Here is a 17,459-nt window from a genome sequence, read left to right as displayed (position 1 = left end):
ACCCCAACCCCCCACCCGACCCAAGGCAAGCAAGCCCTCATTCAGAGCTTTGCATGGTCTGCTCTTTCTCCTGGAATGTCCTGCTCCTGAGCTGGCTTCCTCACCCTTCCCGCTTTCCTGCTCTCAGTCACTTTGCCTAAGAAGCCTAACCTACCTCCACCTGAAATGTCTAATCCCCAACCCCTATAGACCCTCTCGTCTCTTCCTCTTCCCCCACTTTATTTTTCTCCATAGTATTCATCACCACTTGACATCTTTATTGTTTTATTTCTCTCTCTGTTTCCCCTCTTGCTCACCCCTCCCAGCCATTAAAATGTAAGCTCCACGAGTGCAGGAATTTGTCTTTGTTGACTTTGATGTCCAGTGTCTGGTCATAATAAAAATAATAGCTGAGACCTACAAAGCACTTATATTCAGCCAGGCACTATTTTTTTTTTTTTTTTAGATTTTATTTATTTATTTGACAGAGAGAGATCACAAGCAGGCAGAGAGGCAGGCAGAGAGGAGGAAGCAGGCTCCCTGCTGAGCAGAGAGAGAGCCCGATGCGTGACTTAATCCCAGGACCCTGAGATCATGACGTGAGCCAAAGGCAGTGGCTTAACCCACTGAGCCATCCAGGCACCCCAGCCAGGCACTATTTAAGGGTTTCACTTACATCGTACAAAAAACCTATGAAATAGGTGCTATTCTACCCATCTTACAACTGGGGAAACAGAGTCATGGGCAGATTCAGTACCTCTACCCAGCGACAGAGCTGGAAATTAAACCTAAGCAGACTGACTCATGGCTGGTACTGCTTAATTAATTAGTTAATTAAATAACTTTATAATTGTCCTGCTGCAGCAGGGCCCCCTCAGTGCCAGTAACCCTTCTTTCTTCATTTATAAAAATGAAATTATGGGACTCCTGCATGGCTCAGCCAGTTAAGCATCTTCCTTCTCAAGTCATGATCCCAGGATCCTAGGATGGAGTCCTGCATTGGGCTCTTTGCTCAGTGGGGAGCCCACTTCAGTCTCTGCCTCCTGCTCCCCCTGCTTGTGCTCTCTCTCCCTGACAAATAAATAAATAAAATCTTAAAAAAATGAAATTGCTTCTATCCTTCTAGTATGACAATCTTTTCCTCCCCCCTTTGGCTTTTTTTTTTTAAACTAAATGTCAGAGAATATTGTAGGGTATAAGAGCAATATGCAAGTCAATTGTATTTCTGTATACTAATAATTACTCTGAAAGTGAGATTAATAAAAGTATCATTTCACTTATAAGAGCTTCCAAAATAATATGGAATAATATGATACTTATAAATAAATTTAATAAAAGAAGTTCAATATTCGTATCTGGAAACTACAATGCATTGCTGAAAGAAATTTAAAAAGATCTGAATCTGGAAATTCATCCCATGTTTATAGATTGAAAAACTTAATATTGTTAAGGTGACATACTTTCCAGGTTTAACTACAGATTAAATGTAATCCTTCTCCAAATACTGCTGACTTTGTTACAGAAATTGACAAGCTGATCCTAAAATTCATAAGGAAATGCAAGGACTGAATTTGGATAGTCAAACATTCTTGGAAAAATAAAAACACAGTTGGAGGATTCAAATTTCCTGATTTCAAAACAGAAAGCTACAATAATCAGAGCAGTGTAGTACTGGTAGGAAGACGAATTTGTAGATCCATGGAACAGAGCTGAGAATCCAGATATTAGTCCTTACATTTGTGGCAACTGATTTTCAACAAGGGCACCAAGACCGTTTGATGAGGGAAAGAACTTTGCATTGAATGTATGGAAGATTGAAGTTAGACTCCGTACTTAACAGCATATACAAAAATAAAGTCAAATGGATCAAAGAGCTAAATGTAAGAGTTAGACTTATAAAATCCTTAGGAGACTTTCATTTTTGGGTTAGGCAAACCCTTTTTAGACTTGACACCAAAAGCACAAGTGAGAAAAGGTAAAATAATTAGACCTCATTAAAATGTAAAACTTTTGTGCCACAAGTGATAACATTCAAGAAAGTGAAAAGCCAGTCCACAGAATAGGAGAAAATATCTTCAAACCATGCATTTAATAAGGATCTTATGGCCAAAATATATAAAAAAAACAGCTTAATAATAAGATTGCTCAGTTGAAAATGCACAGAAGATCTGAATAAGTACTTGCTAAAGAAGACATGGCAATATCCAATAAGGACAGGAAAAGATGCTCAACGTCACTAGCCATTAGGGAAATGTAAGTCAAAAGCACAATGAGATAATACTTCACACCCAGTAGGATGGCTATAAATCAAGATATACATAATAACAAGTGTTGACAAGGATATGGAGAAATCAGAACCTCATGCATTGCTGGTGAGAATGCAACATGGTATGGCCTCTTTTGAAAACCTTTAGGCAGTTCCTTGAAAGGTTAAACATAGAATAACCACATGATCCAGAAATTCCACTCCTGAGCATAACTGAAGAGAAATAAAACTGTATATTTTTATATCATATATTGTATAAATGTATATTTTTCTATTGTGCATGAATATTCATAGCAGCATTGTTAATATCAGCCAATTAAGTGAAAATAACCCAAATGTCCAACATCTGATGAATGGATAAATTAATACAGTAGTAATGCACACAATAAAATATTATTTGGCAATAAGAGAAATGAAGTACTAATACAAATTGCAACATAAATGAGTCTTAAAAATATTATGCTAACTAAGAGAGGGCAGACACAAAATTCTTTATATTATATGATTCCACTTAAGTGAAATGGGCCAGAATAGACAAATCCATAGAAACGGAAAGTAGATTCATGGTTGCCTGGTGCTGTTGAATGGGTATTGAGGTAGAATGAGGAGTGACTGCTAATGGGTACAGGGTTTCTATTTGGGGTGATGATGATGTTCTAAAATGGATTATGGTGATGATTGCACAATTCTGTGAGTGTACCAGAAGCCATTGAGTTGCATATTTCATTTCAATTAGGTTGTACTTTGCACCAGTTGCCTGGCTCTGAAATGGACATTTTCTTTTCTTTCTTTTTTTTTTTTTCTTTTAAGATTTTATTTATTTATTTGACAGAGAGAGACACAGCAAGAGAGGGAACACAAACAGGTAGAAGGAGAAGGAGGCTTCCCACAGAGCAGGGATCCTGATACAGGGCTGGATCCCAGGACCTTGGGATCATGGCCTGAGCCCAAGGCAGCTGTTTAATGGCTGAGCCACCCAGGTGCCCTTGTAGTGGACATTTTCACACATGTTATATAATATACTCAAAAGCCAGGGGTTCCTGGGTGGCTCATTCATTTAAGCATCTGCCTTTGGCTCAGGTCATAATCCTGGAGTCCTGAGACTCAGGCCTACAGCAGGGTCTCTGCTCAGCAGGGAACTTATTTCTCCCTCTCCCTCTGCTTGCAGCGCCCTCTTCTTGTGTTCTCTCTCTATCAAATAAATAAATAAAATCTTTTTAAAAATACACTCAAAAGCCCCCAAAAGGAGCAATGATCATCCCCATTTTGAAGAATAGGAAACTGAGGCTAAGTGTGCTGTGCCCAGACTCATGCGGCTGCTCTGTGGTGACACAAAGAGTCAGACCCTGATCTGCAATCTGCCACTTGGAGATAGCCTAAATGTGGGTTCTGGAGCCCATCTGTCTGTGGTGACCCCTCTTATAACCCTGATTATAAGGTTGATCAGTTGTCCCCTCTTGAGCTTCAGCTTTCTCATCCATAAAATAGTAATAACAATAGTAATGCTTATGATGGTTCTTGTGTGGCTTTAAACAATAAATATTCTAAGGTGCTCTCCCTAGCATATGACAAATGCTCAATGGATGTTAGCTTTTAATAGCCTAAGTATGGTAAGTATTGCCATACTATCTTTTATATCCCTAATATACTTCACTATGTTGTGATATGGGTACACCTGAAAACAATGTCTGATGGAATGTGAGTTAACTTTCGAAGTGTCCTAATCAGCAATCCACATTTGAAGGGTCCCAGTCAAGGATCTCCACTCCTGAGTAGAGGTGGGAGAACTACAGCTCACTTTTGTAAATAAAGTTTTATTGGTACACAGTCATGCCATTCATTTACATATTATATAAGGCTGCTTTCCTTCTCCAGTAGCAAAGTTGGGTAGTTGTGACAGAGACCATACGTCTTGCAAAGCTGAAATACTTAATATTGGGCCCTTTACAGAAAAAGCTTGCCAACCCCTATTCTAGAAGCCAACAAGCCCTTCAAATGATACCATTTAGATCTGTGCTCGAAAGTTTGTATTTAGAAAATGTAAAAATTTAGAAAATGTAAAATATGTTCTCTGCAATCAACTTGCTTACCAGGCTAGTTGAGACCAAGTTGTCACTGGGAGAAACCATGAGGGAGGATTCTCATGCTAACCTATGTGATGCGTGGCACATAGACAATGAAACTTAACTGCCACATGGATGCTTGGGGCTCATGAAGGAAATGCCCAAGGGGAAGTATCCATGTAAGGATGGAGGTAGAGAGGAGCATGAGGAAAGAGATGGTGAGCAGAGTGAGAAATGATAATAATGAGATAGAGCAGGAGTGAAGAGAGTGAAACTACGGAGGTCCCCACAGAAGGCAGAGGTGCTGGGACTTTGAGCATTGGAGGATATTGCTGGGAATGGACAGGGTAGGCAGTATCAGAAGGAGCCCTAGAAAGCTGTCCACAGGAGCAGGAGGGATAGGGAGGAACAAAGAACTTTTGTAAATGTATATTTAGATACAAATGAATATGTAAATAAAATGCAAATGCATCTTTAAATGAAAAGCAAACCCTTGAAATGACCTGCTGCCACTCTAGTCCCCCAATTCCATCTGATACTGGATGCCTCATGGGCATTTCAGAGAAGCCCTGGGTTAGGCTCCCAGCATATCTTTACTTTTGGATTCTTTTTGTTTGTTTGTTTAGCTTTTCACATGTTTGTATCTGTTCTCCCTTGGTATAAAAGTGAGACAGCAGAACATGATCTGGAAGCCGAAGCCTAACCCTACCATGGTCTCGTTCGGTGGCCATTGGCCAGGTGCAGATTTGTTACTTCTCTAAATCTCACTTGGGTCATCTGTAAAAACCAGCTGTTAACCCCTGCCTCTGCATGGAAGCAGTGTCAGCTACAGACTTGGTAAGGGTCTGTAAGGGCCATTTAGGTGTTCATAGAAAAGTGGACTGATGACTCTGGGCTGGGAGAATGAGTTAGTGTTGGTGCAGAGCTGGAAGCTGGGGATTTGAGAAGGAACGCTGTATTTTGAGTGAAGAGAAGATACTATGCTTCGTGCTTTGGGTGGAGTTTCCCTGAGTGTAACTGGGGTGAGACCCATGTGGAATGCCCTCAGACAGCCCTCTCCTTGCTAGAGCAGTTGACTTGGGCTTTGCGTAGAGGGGAGGTTTGGAAGGCATTTCACGGTGGTGACTTTCTCATCGCGATGCACCCCGTTCTCCTCAATGCTGGGAAGCCTGATCCTGATTAGACTTCTCACGGGTGGTCCATCTTCCAAGGCCTCGGGGCTCCTTTCTCTTTGGTGGTGGATGATATTGGCAGGCTTGGTTTTTTCCAACCATGAGAAGCCACATGGGGTAGAAATTTGAGAGTGGCTTTTCTTCATTATATAGTCAGCATCAACGGCCTTCCTGTTTACCACAATGGACAATAACTCCCCCCAAAATTGTCGTGTCCCTGCTGACCCCAGCTGCCTCTCTGACCTGGTCCAGGGAGGCTGTGCAGTTCATGTCGTTCCTGCAGCATCCCTTACCCACACACACTCCCTGAGGCTGGCCAATGAATGTGGCCGGGGTACTGTTGTTTCTCATGCACACTAATAAAACTTCCTCCTGTAAAAACATTCAAGAACTACTTGGGGTGCATAACACGGTGAAAAGAGAGTGGGCTTCAAAGCTTCATACACTTGGGTTTTATTCCAGGCTGCACCACTGAGAATGGAGATAATAGCTCTGTGTCCTGAGCAAGTTACTTGCCCTTTCTGAGGCTTGTTTTCTTACCTATAAAAATCTACCTGATGGGGTCAATGGGAAGATAAAAGAAAACGTATATCAAATACCTAATATGGGACCTAACACATATAAATATTCGACCACAGTCATTATTATAAAGACAAAAATTATCTATATAAATACTATAGCTTGTGAATTGTTCGTTATTTCTTCCCTGGTGAATGTAGGACCAGTACACAGTTTCTGTCACCTCCATCAGCCAAGCCACTTTATGATCCCACAGGAGTCTGAGGTTGCAACACATCTTGGCATTCACATGAGGTTGTTTGAACCACACTCCCCCATTTTATTCAGGAACTTGAAATCCTTTCCTGGGATTTCAGGAGATTTCTGTTCTGAAAGCCATTGAAGTAGTATTTTCTGGTATTATTGAGTTATAAAGTCAGGAAGAAATTCAGGTCACCTGGCCAATTTCTGCTTTTGAGGTGGAGGGGCCAGAAATGGTAAATGACTAGTCAGTTGAAGGTGAGCAGGAAATCGTACTCATGGCTAAGTTTATTTAGCATTAACTATGTGCCAGGATCTGTTTGAAATATTTGACCTGAATGATCTTATCTAACCTTCATAAGGCATGTCTTATCCCTATTGTAATGATGAGGAAACAAGGACACCCGCTTCCATGCAGCTGTGTGGAAAGGACCTACACACTGTTGACGTTCAAGACATGCATGCAAATCAATGAAAGCAGCTGTCAGTGTTTTACTCTTACACTTGGCCCTCTTGCTCCATCAGCTGGACTGTGGGTCTTGAGAAGGAGCACAAGAAATGCTAATTTGCTTCTTTTCTGGCAGCCTTGCTAGAACCATATTGTGATTGGCAAACAGCTGAGGGAGGAAGCATAGCCAGATTCTTATTTAAGATCCGTATTGCCTATGAAAACCACACAGCCTGATTCTCACCTCCGTTCATAAAGTAGTCAGAAGGGAATTATAGAAAGAAGTTTGAATTTTAGTCCTTCTCATGACTGGAGTCAGCCTTGGGGCTCTGCTGGCCACACACTCTGCAGCATCTCATTGGCAATCTCTTACTCAAAGCTTGCACAGCAGGAAAAAAATAAATCTTTATTTGGAGATGCTCATGTTTTACAATCAAGGGTTGGTTGTCTGTATGTCCTCAATAGCAAATCATTTTTGGTGATGGTGGGTCATAAGCTCAAGAGGAAATTGCTTCAGAAGAGCAGATACTTAATAAATCGTCTGGGGGTTGGATTGAGGTTTCCTCATCCTAGAGTGAGTCTGGGGTGGGGGATGGTCTTCACGGTATCCTTCAGGGACTAGTGGTAAAATACCAGTCTACATTTGGGTTTACCAGGGCCAGCAGCAAAAGTGACTCTGCCTCTAGCCCTTGATGTGCAAGCTTATTGCTATGAAAAATGGTTGCCCCTCATATGATCTGATTAGGGTATCTGTGTCCCTGTGGTAATGAGTTACTTCTTTCAAAGACATAATAGTGTAATTTTAATGACAGCATCTAAGCAATTCACATAATACTTTTCACCTCCATACTTTCAAGGTTTGCTGCCTGAAGAGCTTCAGGCGAGAATTCTGGGCTGTGGATTAGTGCCCATCAGAGCCCCAGTAGATGGTTGTGTTGCCCCGCCCATTGATTTTCAGATTGCTTACACAAGACAGGACACACAAGCACTTTTGCAGGAGCATTTTTTTTTTTAAAGATTTTATTTATTTATTTGATAGAGAAACAGTGAGAGAGAGCATGAGCAAGGAGAAGGTCAGAGAGTGAAGCAGACTCCCCATGGAACTGGGAGCCTGATGTGGGACTCGATCCCGGGACTCCGGGATCATGACCTGAGCCGAAGGCAGTCGTCCAACCAACTGAGCCACCCAGGCATCCCTTTGCAGGAGCATTTTATTTTATTTTATTTTATAAGATTTATTTATTTATTTGACAGAGAGAGATACAGAGAGAGAGGGAACACAAGCAGGGGGAGTGGGAGAGGGAGAAGCAGGCTTTCCACTGAGCAGGGAGCCCGATGTGGGGCTCGATTCCAGGACCCTGGGATCATGACCTGAGCCAAAGGCAGATGCTTAATGCAGGTGTCACCCAGGCACCCCTGCAGGGGCTTTGTAATGCCTTCATTACATTTGCCACTTTTTTACAATTATATGAGCATTTGGATACTTGTATTTATTTTATGTCCCCTCCACCAGGACATGTGCTCTATGAGGGCACGGGACAGTGTCAATTTTGTTTATCTCTATATTTCTAGGGTCTAAGATGCTCCAAGAGTGAGCAATAGATAAATATTAACACCTGAGTGAAGTTGACTTATGAATAAATTCATCATTTTTTCCAATTCCAAGTTATGGCAGATACACTCTGTTGCTTATGCTTGAAATGGCCAACCTTTCCCCTGCTTCCTGTAAGGATGGAAAACTCTGCGGAAGTAGGTGTGCAATGCTCCACAGTTACATCCACTTATGATATGGGCTACAAATTAGTTCATTTGAATTGGGCATTGAAAAGGAAATTTTCATATTCTTAATAATTTAATGATTCTTCAAAGGTGTTCCTTCCAGCTGTGTTGGGCAGCAGGAGCCCTGGCCCTATGGTCTCAGAGCGCCTTCACTACTTGTCCCAGAATCTTCTCAGTTCCATCCTCAATTGCTACACACTCATATTATTAGTAGATTTCTCTCTCAATAAAGATGAGTTCTAAGTTATATGCAAGAAACTATGGTGGACCAAGGCATGTTTTCCTGGTAAAAATCAGAAGTTTCACCAACATCTTTCTTTTGCCACTTTAGACTTCTCAAGTTCAGAGGCCTAAAGCCCATTAATATTATTGAGAATATATTTTCATGTACATTTAATAATGATTATATTATTAATGACATGATCATTAAAGTTGTAAAAATATATAAACTCACACCAATTTCTTCTGTTCACCCTCGTTTGGATGCAAAATTATATATCCAAGATTTCAAACTGGTGGCCTATTGTTTGAATTTTACTCAGATGTGTTTTTCTTTAACTGGCAGAGTGCTTAAAAAAATATGTCAATATTTAAAAACTGAGAGATTTTACATAATAATCTGGGCTTGTGGGAAATCAGCATATCTTGTCTGTCCACAACTGGCTACAGTTGAGTATGGCTTTGCATAGGTTGTGACTGTTGCATTTTGTGGGTCCACTTCTGCCCTCCTTTCTCCCTGTGTGTCTATTGCTTAAATTTCTGAAAATGTGGGACTACAGATGATTTGCTTCTTTTTCAAATTTTAATTAAAGTTGTTTCAATTTTTTTTGTTATGACAATGAATAAAAAACAGTAGCTTTTGAGGAACTTACACTATCGGTTTAAGAATTGATCTATAGATGCATATTCTCTAGTCATCGTGCTTCCAGAACTACTAAACATTTTAGAATGGAAAAAGAAGAACAGAAGTGAAATGATAGCAATAGAGATTGCCAAAAGCTCTCTTGATCATCTCTTTGTTAGCTAGTTGAATTATTCTGTGTTTGACTTGTGGTTTCTAGTCTTGCCAGATGTAAGAATGCCCTGGAGTGAAGAGGCGGGGAAGCAGCCACGTTACAAACATCTCCTTTTTCATCTGGGGGAGGATGAGTCGTCACTGTGCTGGGACTCCTCTTGTGTCCTCTGTGGGGTTGTCTGGTGGGAGCTGCATCTGTGTCTGAGATAGATGTGGAATGATGATAAATTAGCTGCCATGGAAGTGATGTAAAATCCACGATAGACTCAGGGAACTCTGGGAAAATCATTTCATCAAGAGTCCCTAACAACTGCTATCATTTGAGGTTTTGATGTATTCAAAGTCAATACCCTTCATGCACAAGGAGTGCCCTGACTAAAAACAGTGAAGGAAATCATCAACATAACAAAAAGGCTACCAACTGAATGGTAGAAGATATTTGTAAGTAATCTATCTGGCAAAGGATTAAAATTCAAAATATATTAAAAAAAAATCACAGGACTCACTATTAAAAAACCCAAATGAGCTGAGGATCAAATGAAAACCACAATGAGAAGTCACTGCACACCTATCAGAATGGTTATTATCAAAAAAAGACAAAAAATAACAATTGTTGGTAAGGATGTGGAGGAAAGGGAACATCGGGGCACTGTTGGTGAGAATGTAAATTGGTGCAGCCATTCTGGAAAGTAGTATGGAGGTTCCTTTAAAACTTAAAATGGGGGACACCTGGGTGGCTCAGCAGGTTAAGCCTCTGCCTTCGGCTCAGGTCATGACCTCAGTGAGTTCCACATCAGGCTCTCTCTGCTCAGCAGGGAGCCTGCTTCATGGCCCTCTCTCTGCCTGCCCCTTTGCCTACTTGTGACCTCTCTCTCTGTCAAATAAATAAATAAAATCTTAAAAAAAAAAAACTTAAAATGGAATTACCATATGATCTAGTAATTCCATTTCTGGGTATTTAACCAAAGAAAATGAAAACACTAATTTGAAAAGATATATGCACCCCTATGTTTACTGCAGCATTATTTACAATTGCCAAGATATGGAAACAACCTAAGTGTTCATCAACTGATGAATGGATAAAGAAGATGTGATACACGCACACAGGAATATTACTCAGCCATAAAAAAGAATGAAATCTTGCCATTTGTGACAACATGGATACACCTAGAGTCTATTATGCTGAATGAAATAAGTCTAACAGAGAAAGAGAAATATCATGTGATTTTATTTATATAAAATCTAAATAGCAAAAAGAATGAACAAGAAACCCGAAACAGATTCGCAAACACTGAAAACAAGGTGGTGGTTTCCAGAGTGGGTTGGATGGGCAAAGTAAGTGAAGGGATTAAGAGGTACAGTTTTCCACTTATAAAATAAATAAGACATGGGGGTATAAAGTACAGCATAAGGAATACAGTCAATAATAGTGTAAAAATTTTCTATGGTGACAGATGATAGCCCGACTTATAGTGGTGATCATTTCATAAGGTGTGTAAATATCAAATCATTATGTCATACACTTTTACATGTTAATTATACCTTTGAAAAGTGTCCTACTCTCTTGCATAAGTATCCCATCCTTTTTCTTCCTGTATAGTGTATATCCTGTCCTGTCCATTTGGCATCCAGATTTCTGCGAAGCCTCATCTCCACTGTATTGTATAAATCTGTAGCAAAATGAACTGTTTCTTCAGGTAGATTTTACTTGGAATATACTTATTTGGGCAATAAGATCTCCAGTGATAGGAGCTAACACCACTTAATGATAGGCGCTAAAGACACAAAAAATTTAATTAGAAGGATACAATGTGGCTACAAAGAAGCATGCTCTCCTTAAAGATCTATAAGACTTCTTAAAGAGTGTTGAATCAGTTACAAGTTTTGACTTTTTTATACCAATAGACCAGCGTTTTTCCACTTCTGTCAATCTGTGTGATATCTTAGGGCAAATGATTCCTCCTTGTGGGGCTGGCCTGCATACACAGGGTATTTTGCAATATTCCTGGTCTGTACTCACTAGACAACAGTACCAACTACCCTTTCCTGCACAGTAACAACCAAACTTTTTTTTTTTTGTTTTTTAAGATTTTATTTGTTTATCAGAGACAGAGCACAAGTAGGGGAAAGCAGCAGGCATAGGGAGAAGCAGGCTCCCCGCTGAGCGAGCCGCCCAACTTGGGACTTGGTCCCAGGACCGTGGGATCATGACCTGAGCCAAAGGCAGACCCTTAACTAGCCAAGCCACTCAGGCATCCTGACAACCGAAACCATCCTCAAAGATGGCTAGCTGTGCCCTGGGGCCCCAAATGGCCCCTGGTTAAGAATCACTGCTGTAGACCTCCCAAGATCTCTGAATTTTGCCAGAGGGTTCAGATTTTGTCTTCAAAGATCTCAGAAAGGACTTGTAAAGTAAGTCAGGAAAAGTGTGTTCCCTTTCTGGATGCCTGAAGGACAATGGGCAACTTCCAAAATCCAAGCACAGAGCCTGGTTTCCTCTCCCATTCCTCTAGTGTTCTGCCCTATGGCCTCAGATGGGTCACTTAACCCATGTTAGCCTCATGTCCTTTTACTAAAATAGCAGGAGGCCTGTCTGAGAAGGCTAAAAGAAAATTGAACGAGCTGATCTGTGTGAACGGATGGCTATATTGCAGGTGCTTGGGCTCTTGTCATACTGTCTCTTGCACATCCCCCGGTCAGCTCCCCCACAAGATCGTCTGCTTTCTCTAAAGCACAACAGTTAGAACAACAGTGTCCTGTCTCCACTTGGAGGTAGTCAACCTGCCTGAGAACTTGGCTCCTTGGTTCGCCCTAGAGCGCTTCTCTCCTCAAGCCTGAGAGTATTTGTTTGTTATTTTCTAAAAGGGCAGACTGCTTTTAGTGAGGACTGCTGCCCGGGCTCACCTGAATGGTCACCATGATGACTCAGAGCTCAGCCCCAGCTGGGCACAGAGATGATGCTTGTTGTAATACCCCCACACCCTCCTGAGATTGCCATTTTATAATGCAGTTCGATGGTTTCTGCCTCTACACATAAATAAAGTGTATTTACTTTTCTGATTCTTGTAAGAAAACCCAAAGCCACAAGATTGTGTTTGAAGTTCCAAAACCGATGACTTGAGGTTTCCCTCCCGTAGTGCATTCCCGTTGGACCACGTGGACACAGGCAGCAACACAGATCACTGCACTCTTCTTCTCGGATGGGAGGATGGGAGGGAGGATGGGAGCCAGCAGCCCAAAGGGATGCACCAGGCTACAGAGGTCCTTGTACTTCCTCTGCCGGTGCTGGAAACCTCACTAAGCCTTCAGAGATGGAATTGCTTTTGTGATCTACCTTCACCTACAGTAGGAGATACCAGCTGCTGGAATTCCTTGGCCTTGTGGTCCTCTCCTCTCTTTCTAGATTTTGAATCTTGCTTGGTAACGGTTCAGGTAGAATTTTTTTTTACCCATTTCTACTCACGAAAAAAGCAGTTTGTGTGCACATGTGTGTGTTTTTAAGGAAATGCACAGCTTTTTTCAGCAAGACCTCCAAGGTCTTATCAGGAAGTGCATAAGAATAAAAAGGAAATAGCCCACTGGGAAGTTAGAGAAAATTTTGCTTAGTTTCAGTACATATCAAAATTATAATGAAGACGTTGAATTCGTTCCAACGTGCAAGTGTAGTGCATGTGCAGACTATCTCTGAGACACACAGAGAGTGAAGACGGACTGTTTCTGACACAGAGGTGTAGATTGCCTCTAGATTAGTGACCCTATTGCACATCTGTGATGTGCATGTGGTCGTTAAAAAATAGAGTAAAATTTAAAATAAAAAAAAAATCAAAAACTAAAAATTGAATCAAAAGCATTCCAAGATAAGGAGGGGAAAAAAGAAAGGTTGAGGCAGCTTGCAGAGATATATTTAACAGAAGAGAGGAAGTCGGGGGCGAGGGAAGGCACGCAGGGCCAGCAAGCAAGAGGCCTACCAAGGAGAGCTCTAGAGTCATGGTGGGGTGAGGGGGTGGGGGCTGAGTTCAGAAAGTTTTCTGTGACCAGAGACAAGAGTGAGATGTGATCACTTACGTGATTTGAAGTTCATAAGTTAGAAGCAAATGGGTGTTTACAGGATGCCCAGAAGAAACAGAAAGTGTCCTTAACAACCTTCCCAGTAAATAAACCAATGAGAATCAAATCACTGCTCGTTCTAATATCCCCCATTGTGGGCTTCAGGCTAACACCCAAGTGCCATTCACAGGGGCAACTTGATGGGAGTCCCACGTTCTTTCCTAAATCCTTTGCTCTTGGCCGGGCTTGTGCACTTAGGATGGAATGTAGGTCAGATGGACTGCATATCTTTGGGTAATCTCTCATGAATGCTCTTTCTTAAAAATGAGCTTTCGATAAGACTCGAACAGCAGAGAGATTAAGGTTAGATTCTCTGGCAAGAGCCTTGGTGCAGACTCTACATTGCACATGAGGTGCCGGTCCAGATACCTGGACAACTTAGCCACGGGCCACGTCCACTCTGCACAGAGCCACGGGAAATGACTGAATTTTCCCCTCATGTGGAGTGGTATAAAGTAAAAAGTGTTCAGTTTTTTTAACCTGTCAAAGGCAGGCCTCAAAAGACTCCTGACAACATGAAAAAAACCATGTTGTGCTTTTTATCCCTGAAAGGCAGGCAGTGAGCCTAATGCTGGGAGCCTCGATGGTGAACTGTGTGTTTACACAATCAAATCTCCTTTTACCACAAGTCCTTGCCTCCATCAATATTTTGACTGAGCAAAGCCCGCTCCGTATCAGTTAATCAGTATCATATCCTGCTTTCCCACGTCGCTCTGTCAATCTTGCTGTGTTCCTGAGATGGGTGTTAGTCAGAGTCTCAGATGGACCACTACTGCGCTCCCAGAACCCCAGGAGGAGGCAGGCTGTGAAGTCAGTGCCACCTTTACAGCACACAGGGTTCCACCAGCTTCGAGGGTGCTTACGTGCCAAAGGGAAGCTGCAGAATTTAATCAGTCTTCGTAGCCATTTACTGCTTCATATATTACAAAGCAGAATAGATTATATCTTAATTACACGCTCTTCCTCCTAAAGGGCTCTGTTCATCTGCGGTGACCACTAGCAGTTAAATCTATGGAAAACATGTGTCTCATTGCCTAGGTTAATAATGTGTTGGCGATTTTTCCAGGAGCAGAGAAGGTTTCTGTAATCATGGACAATTGCTACATTGGCTTGAAAAGAGTGACGGGCTGAGTCACTTGACTGTAAACAGGTTGTGGGGAATGTCTGGATGGTCTTGAGTTTCTCATGGTGCTCAGGGTGGAAATGTAGGGGGGCCCCCCCGGGGTTTCAGTCCCAGGTCAGGGGCAGAGGAGCTGGGGTCCCTGCAGGGCTGCGGCCAGAGTGCAGGGCTCTCCCACAGGCCCTGACTTTTCCCCTCTCTGAGGAAATGCAGCAGACATTTAAATATTTCCAAACCAAACAAGACACCCTGAAGGATTCTCCTCCTGTGGCCCCATCATCTGCCTCAGGCCGGATTTGAGAATATCAAACAAGGCAATGACAGAGGCAGCTCAGCTCGGAAGAGGACTGGCAGGAAGACAGGACAACAAAGCTCACCCCGTGCTGAGCTTCTGCCCTGAGATGCAGGGGCTGCTTTTAAAACTGCAGAGGCAAGAATGCAGGGTGGTCTTCGAGTCACAGTCAGATGAGGGTCCTGATGTCCCACCCTTCCTCCAGGGTCCAAAATAACAAGCCAGGGTGGCCTTGAGGGTTTGAACAAGCCTATCAGGTTTTTTTTTTTTTTTTTTTTTTTTTTTTTTCCCCCACTGACATTTGCTTTCAGGGTTTATGTGTCTTTTTCTCAGAGAGTATCCCTGTGCCCTGGTTCCTTCTAAAAAGCCTCCTCGTGCTCTTTCCTGGCCCCAACAGTTAAATCAGATTTCTCATTTTCATCTGGGCTTTGACATTAAAGGAAATAAGAGTTCTAGAACCAAACTTTCTGCTCTTTTTGCCGTCGCCTCTGGTTCTATGAGAACGGAGCCTGCTTTGAAATTCTGAAAAGCCTCATCTAATGTCAGCACTGACTTTGGAGGGGGAAAAAGGAAAGTTGTGACTTTGGTCTTGTTCTGCACATAATTGTTAATAGAATCGTGGTTTCTTTCTTTCTTTCTTTGGTAATCTTGTTTTCCAAATTAAAATCCCTCAATGACTCAGCCTCCGCTATGGTCTGAGAAACAAAGAACCATCGGGAGAGCTAGCTTGAGAGACAATCTGGACTTCAGAAGGCAGATGGAAGGACAGGAAACTGCAGCTCCAGCAAGTGCCGGGCTCTGCTCCCTCTCCCCCGCCTCCCTCTGAGGACAGACCTTGTGACCCCTGAGCATTTAGGGGACTTTCAATTCCCTGGAGGAGATGTCAGTGGCAACGAGCCAGTGGGAATAGACTTTGAATCCTTACATCGAAGTTTGGCTCTCCTCTACTCTACGCTTCCCTGAAGTCCCTTTTCATACTGGAACACATCTCCCAACCCGCCTCTGGCCAGGACTGGGAACCCTACTTTCTTTTGGGCAGAACCAGCTTATATCCAGGGTGGGAAGTTGGCCAGAGGGCAGATCAGACTGCTCTGTGTGGGATCCCAGGGAATCAACACTTCTGCCGATGGTGTGAGCTCTGGGGGCTGTCTCTGCGTGGTGGGTTTTCAGCTGGGCCCTTACAGGAAAGGGTAGGACTCCTGGATGTCCCGCTGCCTTTGCCTGACCTCCTCAATGGTCTGTTTCTTTATGTGGGTTGAGGAAGGGTGATGTCTGCCATGGTTTCAGCTGTGCCTCGTGCGATTTATGATCTTCCTGGACAAAGGTCATGACATCTCGTGAATCGCTAGGGTAGACGATGTGGACACCCTGGAATGCTGGGCATCCCTGCCCTTCAACAAAGTCTCCCCCACTGTAGTGCTATCCCATCCTTTTCCAGTTGCCCAATACAGACACGTGTGGTCAGATGGATTTGGGTTGGGGTTTCCACCCTCCCAGTTGCTAGCTTTGTACTGGTGAATGAGTTTGCTCATCTAGGAAATGGGTTTAGTAATAATACAAACCCTATAAGACTATTTTAAGGATTTATAAATTTTGCATGCTGATTAGCAGAGAACCTGAATATCCAGTAACCCTACAGAGAGCTGTTTCTCATTAACTCCCAATGTTCATAACACCAATTTTAATAAAATACTAGTTCTTCTCCAGTTCAAAAAAGGAAAAAAAAAATCTTTTTGCTGGTCTTCCTTCTCTTTTGGGAGGTGTGATCCTTGCGGGGCCGATGTCCGATACAGTTTCAGGGCCAACCCCAGCCCCTCCCAGGGACTTGTGGAGCAGTACTTTGGAGGCTTTTCCCGAAAGAATGAAGATTAGCCAGGAGCTAGGGCTCTTCTACACACCCACTTCAGAGTGTCCTCTAGCTGAAGGAAACAAAGTTTAGCATCCAGTCCACTCAGCACTCAAGGGGCTGAAAGGAGGGACTTCAATGGCCCAACTGTCATAAGCATTCTTCAAGAGAGCTTACTTATTCTAAATTTTCTTGGACAATGGAGAAAGCCCTGTGTGGGGGACCTTAATAAATCAAATGTATTCTGTCCAGCTGTGAGCTTGGTTTATAATTGTAATGGGTTGAATTGTGTTCCCCCAAAAAAGACATGTTAGAGCCCTAACTCCCAGTGGCCTAATATGGAGATAGGGTCTTTACAGAGGTCATCAAGTTAAAGTGAGGTCATTAGGGTGGGTGCAAATCCAATATGACTGGTGTCCTTATGTAAAGGGAGATTTGGGCACAGAGGCAGACACACACATAGAGAAGATGACATGAAGACACAAGAAGGAGATGGCCATCTACAAGCCAAGGTGAGAGGCTTCAGAAGAAGCCATCCCTGCTGACACCTTGATTTTGGACTTTTGGCTTCAGAGACTGAGAGAAAAGAAAAAAACAAAAACAAAACAAAAAA

The sequence above is a fragment of the Mustela putorius genome, unplaced genomic scaffold, assembly GCF_011764305.1.
Source record: "Mustela putorius furo isolate JIRA1106 unplaced genomic scaffold, ASM1176430v1.1 tig00000117_pilon_pilon_pilon, whole genome shotgun sequence".
In the NCBI taxonomy this organism is placed as follows: Eukaryota; Metazoa; Chordata; class Mammalia; order Carnivora; family Mustelidae; genus Mustela; species Mustela putorius.
This window is presented reverse-complemented; position numbering follows the sequence as displayed.